Genomic DNA, 13422 nt, shown 5'->3' on the forward strand with positions numbered 1-13422 from the left:
GTGATCATGATTGAAGAGATTCCCTCTTCTCCCTCCCCCACCACCTTCTTTCTCCTCCCCTAGCTACCTCAAATGTATTCATTTCATTAGGTATAGATTATGGTACTGATTTTTTTTATTATTTAAAAATTTGTCAACATTTAAAAATTAGGAAACTTCTCATAAGAATCCTGATTTCCAACTTCTTTTTCAAACCACCAAACAAATACCAGTCAGCACTAGGAGCTCATTCCCACATAGCAAACAATTTCCAGAAACGAGGCCTGCTGCAACCTTTAGGTCTACCTCCTTGACTTACTTAGATCTTCACACAATGGATTTCTCCCCCTTAAGTGGTCATTCCTGGCCATGGTAGGCATTGAAGCATGTGACCCTTGGATGAACACCAATGCCAAGGTTACTTTGGGGCTGTTGGTAAGGAATTTTGCTTCCATTTTCTTCAGATTTTTGACTGAGTTAAAATTTCAAAGTCTCCCCCACACACATCTTTTCTTCTCCTCCCCCTCCCTCTTCCCCTCCTCCTCCTGACTAGCCCTAATAAGAAGCTTTAGTTTAGGGGCACCTGAGTGGCTCAGCTGGTTAAGCATCTGACTCTTGATTTTGGCTCAGGTCATGATCTCACAGTTCATGAGATCAACCCCTATGTTGGGCTCTGTGCTGACAGCAGGGAACCTGCTTAGGATTCTTTCTCTCCCTCTCTCTCTCTGCTCCTCCCCATTCATGTTCTTTCTCTCTCAAAATAAGTAAACTTTAAAAAAAGAAGCTTTAGTTTATTTTCCCTACTTAATGATAACTGATAACAGAGGTACTAGCTTATAGGCTTAAGATATCACTAATCCCATCAACAAAAACCACACAGCTTTGGGGTATGTAGGTGGCTCAGTTGGTTGAGCACCTGACTCTTTATTTTGGCTCAGGTCATGATCCCAGGGTTGTGGGATCAAGCCCTGTCCCAGACTCTGTGCTGACAGCATGGAGCCTGCTTGGGATTCTCTCTCTCTCTTCCCCTTCCCTGCTTGCTCTCTCTCTCTCTCTCTGTCTCTTTCTCTCTCTCTCTCTCTCTCTCTCTCTCTCTCTCTCAATATAAATAAATTAACATTAGAAAAACATACACAGCTTCATCTCACTAACATTTTAGTGATAAATTCTTAAAAACTTGAGCCTTAGTGATTCCAAGGAAACAAATATAATACAATAAGAACAATGGAATTTATTGAGACCAAGAAACCCTGTACTAGCTCTTTAAATCTTGCCAGCAAGGCTATCTACCCTAAAATAACAATAAGCAAAATTACACAGATAGCCATCATTTACTGATCACCTATTATATGCCAACACTGTACTAGGTTTTACTAAAATCTCCATTTTTTGAATGGAGAAATACAGCCTTGTATTGATTTGCCAAGACATGAATACTTCAGGAGTAGGAGGGAATTTAAACAGCATTGGGTTCCGTCTCTTTACAGATGAGAAAATTAAACCAAAAGATGCTAAGATTTTAGAGTGGATTCTGCAATGTATAGCCCCAGTGATCCAATTTAGAATGTAGAAGTCGGCTGCTTCTATTTGCCTGTACTATCCTTGGGCATTCTATTTTATTAAATCCTTTCTTGTTATTTACATTTCTGCCCATCTTTCTGATGGAAGGTTAGAGCTTTGGGGGGCATGGCCTATATGTTATTTATCTTTGTAGCTCACCTCAATAATTCTCATGCAACTTGCACCTTGATACTTTGTGATACTAAATCTTAGAGACTACACCAGGGCAGATATCCAAAGGCTGTGACAGACAGCTAAGTGGCTGTATGACAAATGTTGCAAACCCAAATGGAGCATCTGAGAAGGGCATGGCAGGGGCACTAGGGATGACAGCTCTACACACAGCTCCCGCCGAAACTCTCCAAGCACTTTTGGGGAAGTGGAAAGAGAATTAAGTGACAACATTGGCAAATAAAATGCCCTGTGGGCACATTCTATACATCCAGGCTGCCATGCCTGGAACAAAGCAGAGTCCATTAAGAGAGAAACCTTCACCACTCACCCTATCAAGCCTCATTGATTTTTATGCACAAAATAATGACACAGTTGAGGATGATAAAGTGATACAGCCTGTAAGTAAGGAGCGGGATAACAAACCCACTAGAGGGGTTGTAATTAGGGTTAGACTTTTAAAAACAAAATCAAGGTTCCATTCAAGTTTGTGCTTCTCCTATTATGAACATATTGCCACCAACATCCTGTACAAAAAAAGTAATAGTCTTGAATGGTTTCAAGGATGTTAATAGCAAGGTAAACTTAGCACAGAGAAGAGATATTAGCCATAGACTAAATATTTATGTCTTCCCACATTTTACACATTGAAATCCTACCAACAGGGATGTCACCAACATGATGACATAGGAGGCTCCTGAATTTCCCTCCTTCTACAGATGCACTATACAGCTACACAGATCAATTTCCTTTGAAAGAAACCCAGAAACTAGATGAGTGACTCCTACACATTGGGTACTAAGAAAATACCCACACTGGGTGGGAAAGGCTAAGACATACTCTTGCCATAAAAAGTGGCACACTGACTGCTCGGCACAGGCTGTACAATGGGGAGCGACCCCTAGTCCTCAGCGTTTCTCTGAAGAATGAGCCACTGGACCACAATACAGAGCCCCAACGTTTAAAGCTGCCACCCAAGGAACAGGCCCCTAAATCATATAGTTCTGAGAGCCAACTGGGGCTTGTGCTTATGAATCCCACAGGACTATACCACACAAGGAAGCAATTGTTATGCAGGCCTGCGTAGCACTCTTGGCCACCATTGCCCTCAACCCACACTGGCTCAACACAGAGGAAACAGAAAAAAATGCCCATCTCCCACATTTTTTCCCAGAAGGATTTTCACTGCATACTTTAGTGAGTCCAGCTACTAATTGTATGCATCTAGGTACTGACTAGGATCATCTCAGCAACCTGGTAGAGCTGGTGGGCACTTCCCCTGCCTTCTCCTGCTGGCTGTCTCCAACAGTTAAACCAAGTCTCCATCTTTTCCCTGGAAGGTGCATGTCCAGGCATCCAGCACCCCAACTATTAAGGTTGCCCCCAGCCCCAAGGCACTGGCTCCCAAATCACATAGCTCTGGGAGAGGCATGAAAAGGTAACCTATGGAACTGGATAAAATACGGGCAAATCACATAGCTGATAGGAGATTAATATTCTAAATATGCAAGGAACTTATATAACTCAATAGTGAAGCAAACAAAAACCAACAAATAACCCAATTTTTAAAATGGGCAAAGCATCCATTAAATATTTTTCTAAAGAAGACATACAAATGACCAACAGATACATGAAAAGGTACTCAATATCACTAATCATAAGGGAAATCCAAAGCAAAACCACAATGAGATATTACCTCACACTGTTACAATGGCTATTATTGAAAAGACAAGAGATAATGAACACTGGCTAGGATGTGAAGAAAAGGGAATTCTTGTGCCCTGTTGGTGGGGATGTAAACTGGTATAGCCACTATGGACAACAATCAGCTGGTTCCTCAAGAAATTAAGAACAGATCTACCGCATGGTCCACCAGTCTCACTTCTAGGTATATATCCAAAAAACCAAAATCATTATTTTGAAGCACGATCTGTTCTTCCATGTTCATTACAGCATTATTCAAAATAGTCAAATATGGAAACAACCTAAATGTCTGTTGACAGCTATATGGTTAAAGAAAATGTGACATTTGCTACATATAATAATATATATAATATATAGTGTATGTTATGGATGTTATAGTATATGTTATACTAAAAAAAGGAAGGAAACCCTGCCATCTGCAACAATATGGATGAACCTGGAACACCTTATGCTAAGTGAAGTAAAGCAGACAGAGAAAGACAAATACTGCATGGTATCATTTATATGTGGAATCTACTAAAAAAAAAAAAAAAGAATTGAACTCATAGAAACAAGAAACAGAGAGTAGAATGGTGCTTTCCAGGGGCTGGAGGATGAGAGAAATGGGAAGAGGTTACTAAAAGGGTACATACTTTCAGCTATAAGATGAATGAGGTCTGAATATCTAATGTATAACATGGTGACTAGAGTTGATAATACTGTTTTGTATAATTAAAATTTGCTGAGAGTAGAACTTAAGTGTTCCCACCAAAAAAATAAAAATTAAAAAAAAATTGTAAAAAGGTTAAACATATGAGGTAATGGATGTGCTAAGTAATACTATGGGAATCCTTTTATAATGTATGCTTAAGTTGTCAGGTTGTTCACTTTAAATATATTACTATTTTATTAATTATACCTCAATAAAGCTGGGGGAAAAAAGAAGCAAATCCTAACTCCCAATGTAATCGTATTCAGAGATGGGATCTTTAGTAGCAGAGTGGAGCCCTTGTGAATAGGACTCGTGTCCCTTACAAGGATCCCAGAGAGGCTTCTTGCTTTTTTCCACCATGTGAGAACACAACAAGAAGACTTGTCTATGAACCGGGAAGAAATGAACCACACACTAGACTGCTAGTGCCATGATCTAGGACTTCCAGCTTAACATTCTTCTCAACACATAGTGCCTCATGCAAATTATTGATGTATAATCTCAAATTCAAGAACCAGAAGGGGCCTTTATTTTGCAGCCTGGAATATGAACTACCTAAAACCACTAACATGACCCAGAAAGTTAGTATCAGAGTTTAAATCTTAGTTTCCTGACTTCAAATCTAGTCTATCAGTCCTTTGATGACAGACATATTGCATTTCTCAGAATGAGGAATATGAAAATATAAAGAAAACAGACCTAAAGTACTCAACTACTTAAAAAAAAAAACAACTTTGCTTTCAAAAGAAAAGCATGACCATTTGTTTTGAATACATTCTAAATCCAACATCATTTTTCCCAGATTATCCCCAAACCAAAATTTTAAAGACCTTACACTTCTTTTCCATTTCCTATTGAAAAGGGATTTTAGAGATGCGTCCAGCAGTACAGACCCTAGAGTCAGGATGCAATTTATTTGTTCTGTGATCTTGAACAATTTATTAAACTCTCTGCCTTATTTCCTAAGCTGTAAAATTGTGGTAATAATTACTACTTCATAAGGTTAGTGTAAAGATTAAAATATATATACATATATAATTTATATGTAAGTATAGAGAATTTGTATAAATCTCTAATTTACATCATTGTGTACTTTTACATATAATTTATGTATTTTATATACTATATGTGCTTATATTATATATAATTTATACATGTAATTTGTAACGGTTATTGTATTAATAAATTACACATAACTATTTTGTATTAAGAAATATTTCACATACGTATTTTTAAGAAGTTGGTATCCACAGTTCATCAGTTGACTTAGCTTCAGCAGGGCTTTTAGGGCTCATCATGGTTAATCATCAAACACTTGATTCTGCCCATTTTTTTAATTGCATTATATGTTTATGTGAAAACATTTCTCTGAAGTAGAGAAATTCGCTGTATTATAAGAGCATACTGAATTTCCTCTGTGACTTGGAACTCACTTTCAGTTTTACCTTAGGTGATCGAAGTCAAGGAGAATGTTCCAGGGACTGAAACACGTAGGTTTATATAACATAGAAGGGTAGGTCTGTGTGGAGGTGTAAATTATTTTGGACGTTCTAAAATCGCGCTAGTGTTCAAAGACTGTTTTCTCTCTACTCTGCAAACATGGCAACGCCTTTTTCAAATAAAGCTGCATTTCTAAGTGGCATTAACGATGCTACGACAAGGCTGTACAGTAAAGTGAGCAGGAGCTGAGTGCCCTAGTACTGGCTCCATTCCTCATAGCATTGTTCCCCAGTGCCTGGTGGAGCCCTGAATATCCGAGGCAGAGGGGCAGGGACCTCGAGAGGATGTTGGTCTATTAACCAGGAAAAGTCGTGGAGGGATTAGCCAGACTTGGTTGATGAAAATGAGAAGAAACAAATTCACCAATGGGAATTTTGTTGAGTCCTTCCTTCCCTCTTTTGTGGGAAATAATAGTTTTCCAGGACATATGCTGTTTTATGGATGACTTCACAGAAATACCAGGTCTGGCCACACTGCTCCATGGTAGATAGGAATGCGGGCCTCCCCCACTCTTCTTCACTATCCAGTCTCTCTCTCTCTCTCTCTCTTTCCCTCTCTCCCTCCATCTGTCCCTCTCTTGTCTCTCTCATATTCTGCCATCATAAACAAGAAAAACAATGTTTTCAAGAGACTTGAAGAGGCATGAGTTTAAAAAAAAAAAAAAAAAAAGAGCAGCCCCTTTCTGTCTCTAAACATGAATATCTTTGCTGCCTCAGGCAACTCTCTGAACACTCCCTGACATAATCCCCACCCTCGTGTTCTCTCTCTCTCTCTCTCTCTCTCTCTCTCTCTCAGCTTCAGGGTTCTTCTCTGTCAAGGGAGGAGGTTAAGTCTAGGTTTCCTTCCAGTGTGACATTCTCTGACCTTTATTACCTCTAATAAAGTTGCTCCTCATCCAAAGGGATTTGTAAGTGGATGTTGTTGATCCGATGAATAGATGATTAAGGTGCTGAAGACTAACAAGAAGAAAAAGAAGATAGGAATGGATAGGATATTAAAAACTCAATCACAACATCTTGGGGTTGACTTGGTAGATTTATAAAGTACACATATGGGAGAGTTGAACAATGGCGTATCCATTTGGTTTAAAATATTAATTCCCATTATCATGCAAAGGAATTACAGAGGTGAGAGAAAATTAATATTCATCATCTTGATCCAAATGTGAATGATGTTTGCACTACCATCTGTAAATGTATTTGTGTATGCAAACATTTACCTCCAGTGTGTGTGTATGGCTATATTTACCTACATTTAGAAGTGATAAACATGCATCACTACAAATCATATGCATAATAAACATATATTAAAAATTAAATTTTGGGGGCACCTGGGTGGCACAGTCGGTTAAGTGTTCGGCTCTTGATTTTGGCTCAGATCATGATCACTCAGTTCGTGAGTTCCAACCCGACGTGGGGCTCCGCGCTGATGACACAGAACCTGCTTGGGATTCTGTCTCTCCTTCTCTCTGTCCCACGTGCATGCACGCTCTCTCTCTCTCTCTCTCTCTCTCTCTCTCAAAATACATAAATAAACTTAAAAAAATTTTAATTACTTTTTTACCCACAGAAACCCAATAGTAAAATGGGCAAATAATTTATTCAGGCACTTCATAAGAAAGGAAATAAAGCTTCACAATTAACATATGAAGGCTGTTCAACCTCATTGCAACCAAGGAATATTTAATAATAAAGTTACAAAAGGTCATAATTTCCCTCTTATCATATTGCCAAAACTACAAAGTCTAACATTCCAGGTATTATTTAGGATGTGGAGCAAACTAGATGTGGGATATCGAGAATGGAATTCTTCTATACTGCAAATAAGGTGTAAATTGTTGAAACGACTTCAGATCTAGTTCAATTGACAATACATACCCATAATCGGTGATCCAACAGGTCCATTTCTTGGCATATGCCTTGGAGTGTATTTTGCATGAGACATGTGCAAGAATATTAATATCTCTTTAAAATAGCCCCTCTGTTGGGGTGCCTAAGTGACTCAGGTGATTAAACGTCTGACTTCGGCCTATGTCATGACCTGGCCGTGCCGGAGTTCAAGCCCCGAATTGGGCTCTGTGCTGACAGCTCAAAGCCCGGAGCCTGTTTCAGATTCTGTGTCTCCCTCTCTCTGTCTGCCCCTCCCCGACTCACACTCTGTCTCTCTCTCTCTCAAAAATAAACATTAAAAAAATAAAATAAATAAAATAGCCCATCTGAAACGATTTGACCCACAAAGATAAGCTGTTTTTTCTTGTTTGCCTGTTTTTACTCTATATCAATCAAAAGAACACTGTCTGGCTCTTTAACAAATAAAGTTTTGCTGACCCCTGGTAAAGACTAGGGAAAGAAGGACCCAGGATCCTAAGCAGTAAACAGAATATTAAAAAAATGGGTTTCCAGGGGCCGAATGCAACAACGTCTACTTCACAGTTTCCCCAAGGTTGCTACAGATATATGACACTTTGCTTTAGCAGCATTTATCAGAACTGTGTCACCCAGGCTAAGTGTGCGGGCAGCTCTGAAGTCAGAGCAGGCTTGTCCTCCAGGCTTTAGCACCGGATGCCTCCCAGTGAAGGTCTGTGTCTGCCTTGAGGACAACCAGCTAGCGGAATATAAATAAGGAAAGCATCCCCATGATGTCTTTGACAAGTACTGCCTGTGACCTTTCAGGGACGACTCTCTTTTTCTTCTACATCAGAAATCCTCATACTCCTGTTGTGTTTATTATTCCATCTTTTAAAAGAAAAGACCTCTCCTTAGAATCCTTAGTACATATATCTTACTGTCTTGTAATCATCTTTGGAGAATTTGGTTATCTACATATTTTTTTCTTGGGCCTGGAGACGGGGGAACTGTCGGGTGTCTCATTGTATACAAAGCCCACTTCTATAAAACATATTGATGAGTTAAAAATTATATGGGCAATTTTAATGTGACTGTTAGCTAAACTTTTATTTACAAAGTAGTTTAGGGGCACCTGGGTGGTTCAGTCAGTTAAATGTCTGACTCAGTTTCAGCTTAGGTCATGATCTCACTGTGTGTGAGATCGAGCCCCACTTTGGGCTCCGTGCTGACAGTGTGGAGCCTGCTTGTGATTCTCTCTCCTTCTCTCTCCCTCGTTCTCTCTGCCCCTTTCTTGCTGTGCACAATTGTGTGTGCGCACACTCTGTCTCTCAAAATAAATATTTAATGCATGAATGAATGAATGAATAAATATTTTAGAATGCATACTGAAAAGCATGAATAAACAAACTTGTCTAAACACATTTCATCCACTTACATGGAGATTCAGTCTTCATTAGTGCACAGCATTTGCTCATCAACTCAACAAGCATCTACTGACTGCCTCCAACGTTGGAGTGTGTGGGTTAGCATTTCTGGGACAGAAATAAAGCCAGTGTGAGTCCTTACTTCAAGAAGCATAGCAGTCACTGTATGTTAATGGACTGGAATTTAAATAAAAACTTAAAAAGAGAAGAAGAAGAAGCACAGCATTCATCTGAAATCCTGATTTGATAATTAACATGCAAAATATTTAAGTGCTGAATTCAGGAAATGTAAAATCCCTTCTACACCATAGTCAGATTTATTTGACACACCCGGTAATTTAATGTTTTTACTATTTTTCCTTCTTTTTAATATGACTTGAAAAAAATCTTGAGTCGTATGGAGAAAGCACAAATTGTCGTGGATGACAGAAGGGAGATAAAATTTAAAAATTAAATTTGTTACAGATGTTTAAAGGCAAACGCCAGGTAAGAAATGTGGAGTTGGCTAAGTGAAAGACCCCAAAAGGATCGGGACTTAGAAAGGGAAATCCCTACTGAGACTTGTATTTCTCACTTACCGTCCTGCCTCCATCCCTGTCAAACCGTACTATACACATGGAACTGGAACGGGAGAGAAGGTACTTTGAGAATAGTGTTTCGCTCTGAATTCATATGAGATAATTTTATTATTTTAATCTTTTTAAGTAAGATATTGTGTCATTGTAATACGAAAGCAAACTTACAGAAACTTTATAAAATACAGAAAAATATAATACTCAACTTTAGCCTCCATAATTAGTCATCAATATTTTAATATTTTCCAAGGATTGTTTTATTTTCCAACCAGAGAAATGTCTTTGAAAATCTCAAAATATCTTACAGAATTAAAACAACGTTATCAGCGGATCTTGCTGTTTTTCTTTTATTCGTTATGCTACGGTACATTTACATCCAGTGAAATATTCTTTGAAAATATGCTTCTTGGTGTCTAAATAATATTCCATTCATGTGTCATAGTTTATGTCTATTAGCAGACATCCAGTTGCAACCCAAACCTCAGAACACTTTTTAAACATTAAATAACTGTGCAAAACACTCTCAGAGTAGATCAAAGATAATTAGTCCACTCTCAAGTGCTCTAATTGCCTCAAATATTTTCATCCTTAAGGAAAAAAGAATGGAATCTAAGAACACTGCTTATGGACTGCAGCAAGACTTGTTTAGCAAGGCGCATTAATTTCTATTGTTCCTTTTCACATCACTGAGCTTGGGTTTTGTTTTTTTTTTATTATTCTTTTTAATGTTTATTGTTGAAACAGAGAGACAGAGTGTGAGTGGGCGAGGGGCCGAGAGAGAGGGAGACACAGAATCTGAAACAGGTTCCAGGGTCTCAGCTGTCAGCACAGAACCCCACGTGGGGGCTTGAACCCAAGAACCGTGAGATCATGACCTGAGCCCAAGTCGGACACTTAACCCACTGAGCCACCCAGGCGCCCCTGCGCTTGGGTTTTTATAACACCTCTAGTGTCTAGTCCTCCTATTGTTTGGTTGCAGGGACACATAACTTTAAAATACAGGTGGTTCAACGGGGATGAAATGTATTCAGATCCAGTCACCTCCTGAGCTTCATCACCACTTGGCTTTGTCATGGATATTAGCTCTTTGGGACCATAGCATCCATTCCCCCTTCCTCTTAGTAACGATGCTGGAGTTTGTTTTTTTACTGACTTTCTTTTCCTCGCATTCAGTCAGTGTGATTTGATAGAAGCTGAGCCTACTGCCAGCTCCAGGTGTGGCTAAAGAGCCTCATTCCTGTGGCCTCACTGACTGTTTGATTCAGGCACTGGACTCATTTGGGAGCAAGGACCCCTGTGTACATTTTTCCAAGAGCTCTGGGGAAAAAAGCTGCTTTTCTCTTCTCCTGAACTACCTGAAAAAATGCTTTTCTTGGTTGGATATTCTCAAGCAGGGAGATCTAGTCACCAATCCCAAGTGAGGATTCCCACCGCAGGAAGGATGGCCAAGATCATAAAGATGTCAGCCCCCAGAAGTAGGAGCTCACAGACCTCTACTCAATGCTTTTCCATGGGTTGGCAGTCGCCAAGAAGAATTCAACCCGTAGGAACAACATTTTAGTCACAGAAAAGAGAGACAGCAAGATAAGCATCTGCTGTGTGTGGTGGTCTCGTATGGTCAGCAGGTCCCTCCAGATAGCCACTGCACCTACTCCTCTCCTACTACTAGGAAGACATGGTTTCCTTTCTACACCTGGGGAGAAGGGGATGTGCCAGTAATATTGACGAGACGGGCCAGGTGTCAATACAAAGAAGTTCACTGCATACCTAGAAGTTCCTCCTAATAAGGAAACAGAATCAGAGGCCAAGAAATAGTGTGGCACCCAGTTTCCATATTGGTGAATGTTTCAATGCTAGGTTTCTGGATGGGCAAACCTGAAGAGGGGTGGCAGGTCCCACGATGTCTGTTTCCCCAACAGATATGGTTAAAGAAACAGAGGGAAGCAGGAAGGCAGCATATCTGGTATTGCATTTACTACATGTTTGACCCTAGGTTTCCCTACTGCATCATTACCATAGTGATCATGGTTGTTATTATCGCCATTTCTTTTCTTTCATTCCTATTTTGAAAACTATGTTGGACCAAGATAGAAAAAGTTTGCTGAGAAAGAAGTCAAAACCAGGAAGAAGAGGCACGAGATACAGAATAATAATGTTTTCTTCCTATGATTTGAGTTGTTGGCTAAATCCCTGAGTGTGGACTTTTCAATACTAAGAATTAATAAATTCCTTTTGCTGTTTAAGCCAGTTTGAGTTGGTTGTTGAACTACTTGCAAATTTAATATCCCATGTTATACAGACATTACATTTTATTTTTTTTTATTTTTATAAACAGTTTTGAGAGAGAGATAGAGAGCGAATAAGTGAGGGACAGAGAGGGAAAGAGAGAGAATCCCAGGTAGGTTCCCTCCTCCCTGTCAGCACAGAGCCCGATGTGGGGCTCAAACACATGAACCGTGAGATCATGACCTGACCCGAAATCAAGGGTCAGATGTTTAACCGACTGAGCCACCCAGGCACCCCATAAACTACATTTTCAAAATGATGCTTAAAAAACAAACAACAACAACAAAAAACCTAAAAACCTGATATCAGTAGAAATGACCTGCCCAAGATAACAAAACTAGGAAACATCAGAGTCAGGACTTAAATTTAGGCTTTTGGAGTCTAAATCCAAAGGCTCATTAGCCTTCCCTGATAGCTGATTGCTTGTTTAGGCATAGTTGGAATTTTTTTAAAAATCAACTTGAAAATTGGTTATTACTCTCAGAAGTTGTTTGTTTTGCAAATACTTCTGCACTTGTTCGTGAGCTATTTGTCATTGTGTGTTTAAAGAATTGTACTTAAGATTATATTCTTCTCTGACCACCAGGAGCAGCTGAATGCAGCAACCAGATAAGGGTGTTTTCTCCTTTTTCCTTTGTAGGAGAGGGAATGGGATTTGGTGACTTAACAGGTTGTTGTTCCCAACTTCAATAGCTAAAGTCTTAGACCTGATAATGGCTCCTCTGGAGTCCTGTAATCTTAGTCTCTGCACAGCCAGCATATGCTAAAGTGAGCAGGGTTTCACAGAGCAGGAAGTCTCCCCAGATGATCAGGATTTCAGAGAGGTTCTTCTTAGAAAGTAATCATTTGTCTTCCTCTCCTTGTTTCTCTACAGGTAGCAGCAGCAAGCTTCCAATTCAAAGGCAGAGGGGTCTTTCATTTCAGACAGGAACCTTCAAACCATGGCACTGCCCTCCCTGTACCGCCACCAAATTCTCCCAGGCAGGGACTGAAGACAAGCCTAATAGGGCAGAGATGTATTTTTCTCACAGACAGAATTGTTTTCACTTAGAATTCAGCTAAAGCAAAGCCATTTATTATTGTCTGCTGGTTTTGAGTGTTAGCTGAAAGAGATGAATAGATAGCCCAAGCTCTAACAACGAAGATTTTTAAGTCAGGCAGTGTGGTTGTTTCTTCCCAAACCCTAACACTGCAGCTTTGGGCTAAGTGGTATTTGTCCTGGGTTCTAGTCAAGCCTGAGGCTTTTCAAAAATGAAGTTTTATTCCCTACATCAAACTCTTGTTCACTATACTTAGGATACTTATACTTTTTAATCTTATGTTTAGTTTTATTTTGCCAATCCAAATTGCTTTCTAAGTTGAAGTTTGATTCACTCATTCTTAACTGCTTTATATTTTGTGGAGTCCTCTCTAACATTTTATTATAAAAATGTTTAAATCTGCAGAAAAATTGGAAGAATTGACCATGCACACCCATATACATGCTCTCCACATTCAACAATTTATATTCATTCTATTTGTATTATCATACATCTATTCATCCATGTACCTTCCTATCCATTCATCAGTTAATCTGTTTATTTTTGGTGCATTTCAAATTAAATTTCAGACATCAGTAATCTATTCATCCAAAGACATCATCAATATTTATAGTTTATAGTTCCTTTTTCCTGGTGTAAAATTTA

This window comes from Panthera leo, chromosome B3, assembly GCF_018350215.1.
Source record: "Panthera leo isolate Ple1 chromosome B3, P.leo_Ple1_pat1.1, whole genome shotgun sequence".
Classification (NCBI taxonomy): domain Eukaryota; kingdom Metazoa; phylum Chordata; class Mammalia; order Carnivora; family Felidae; genus Panthera; species Panthera leo.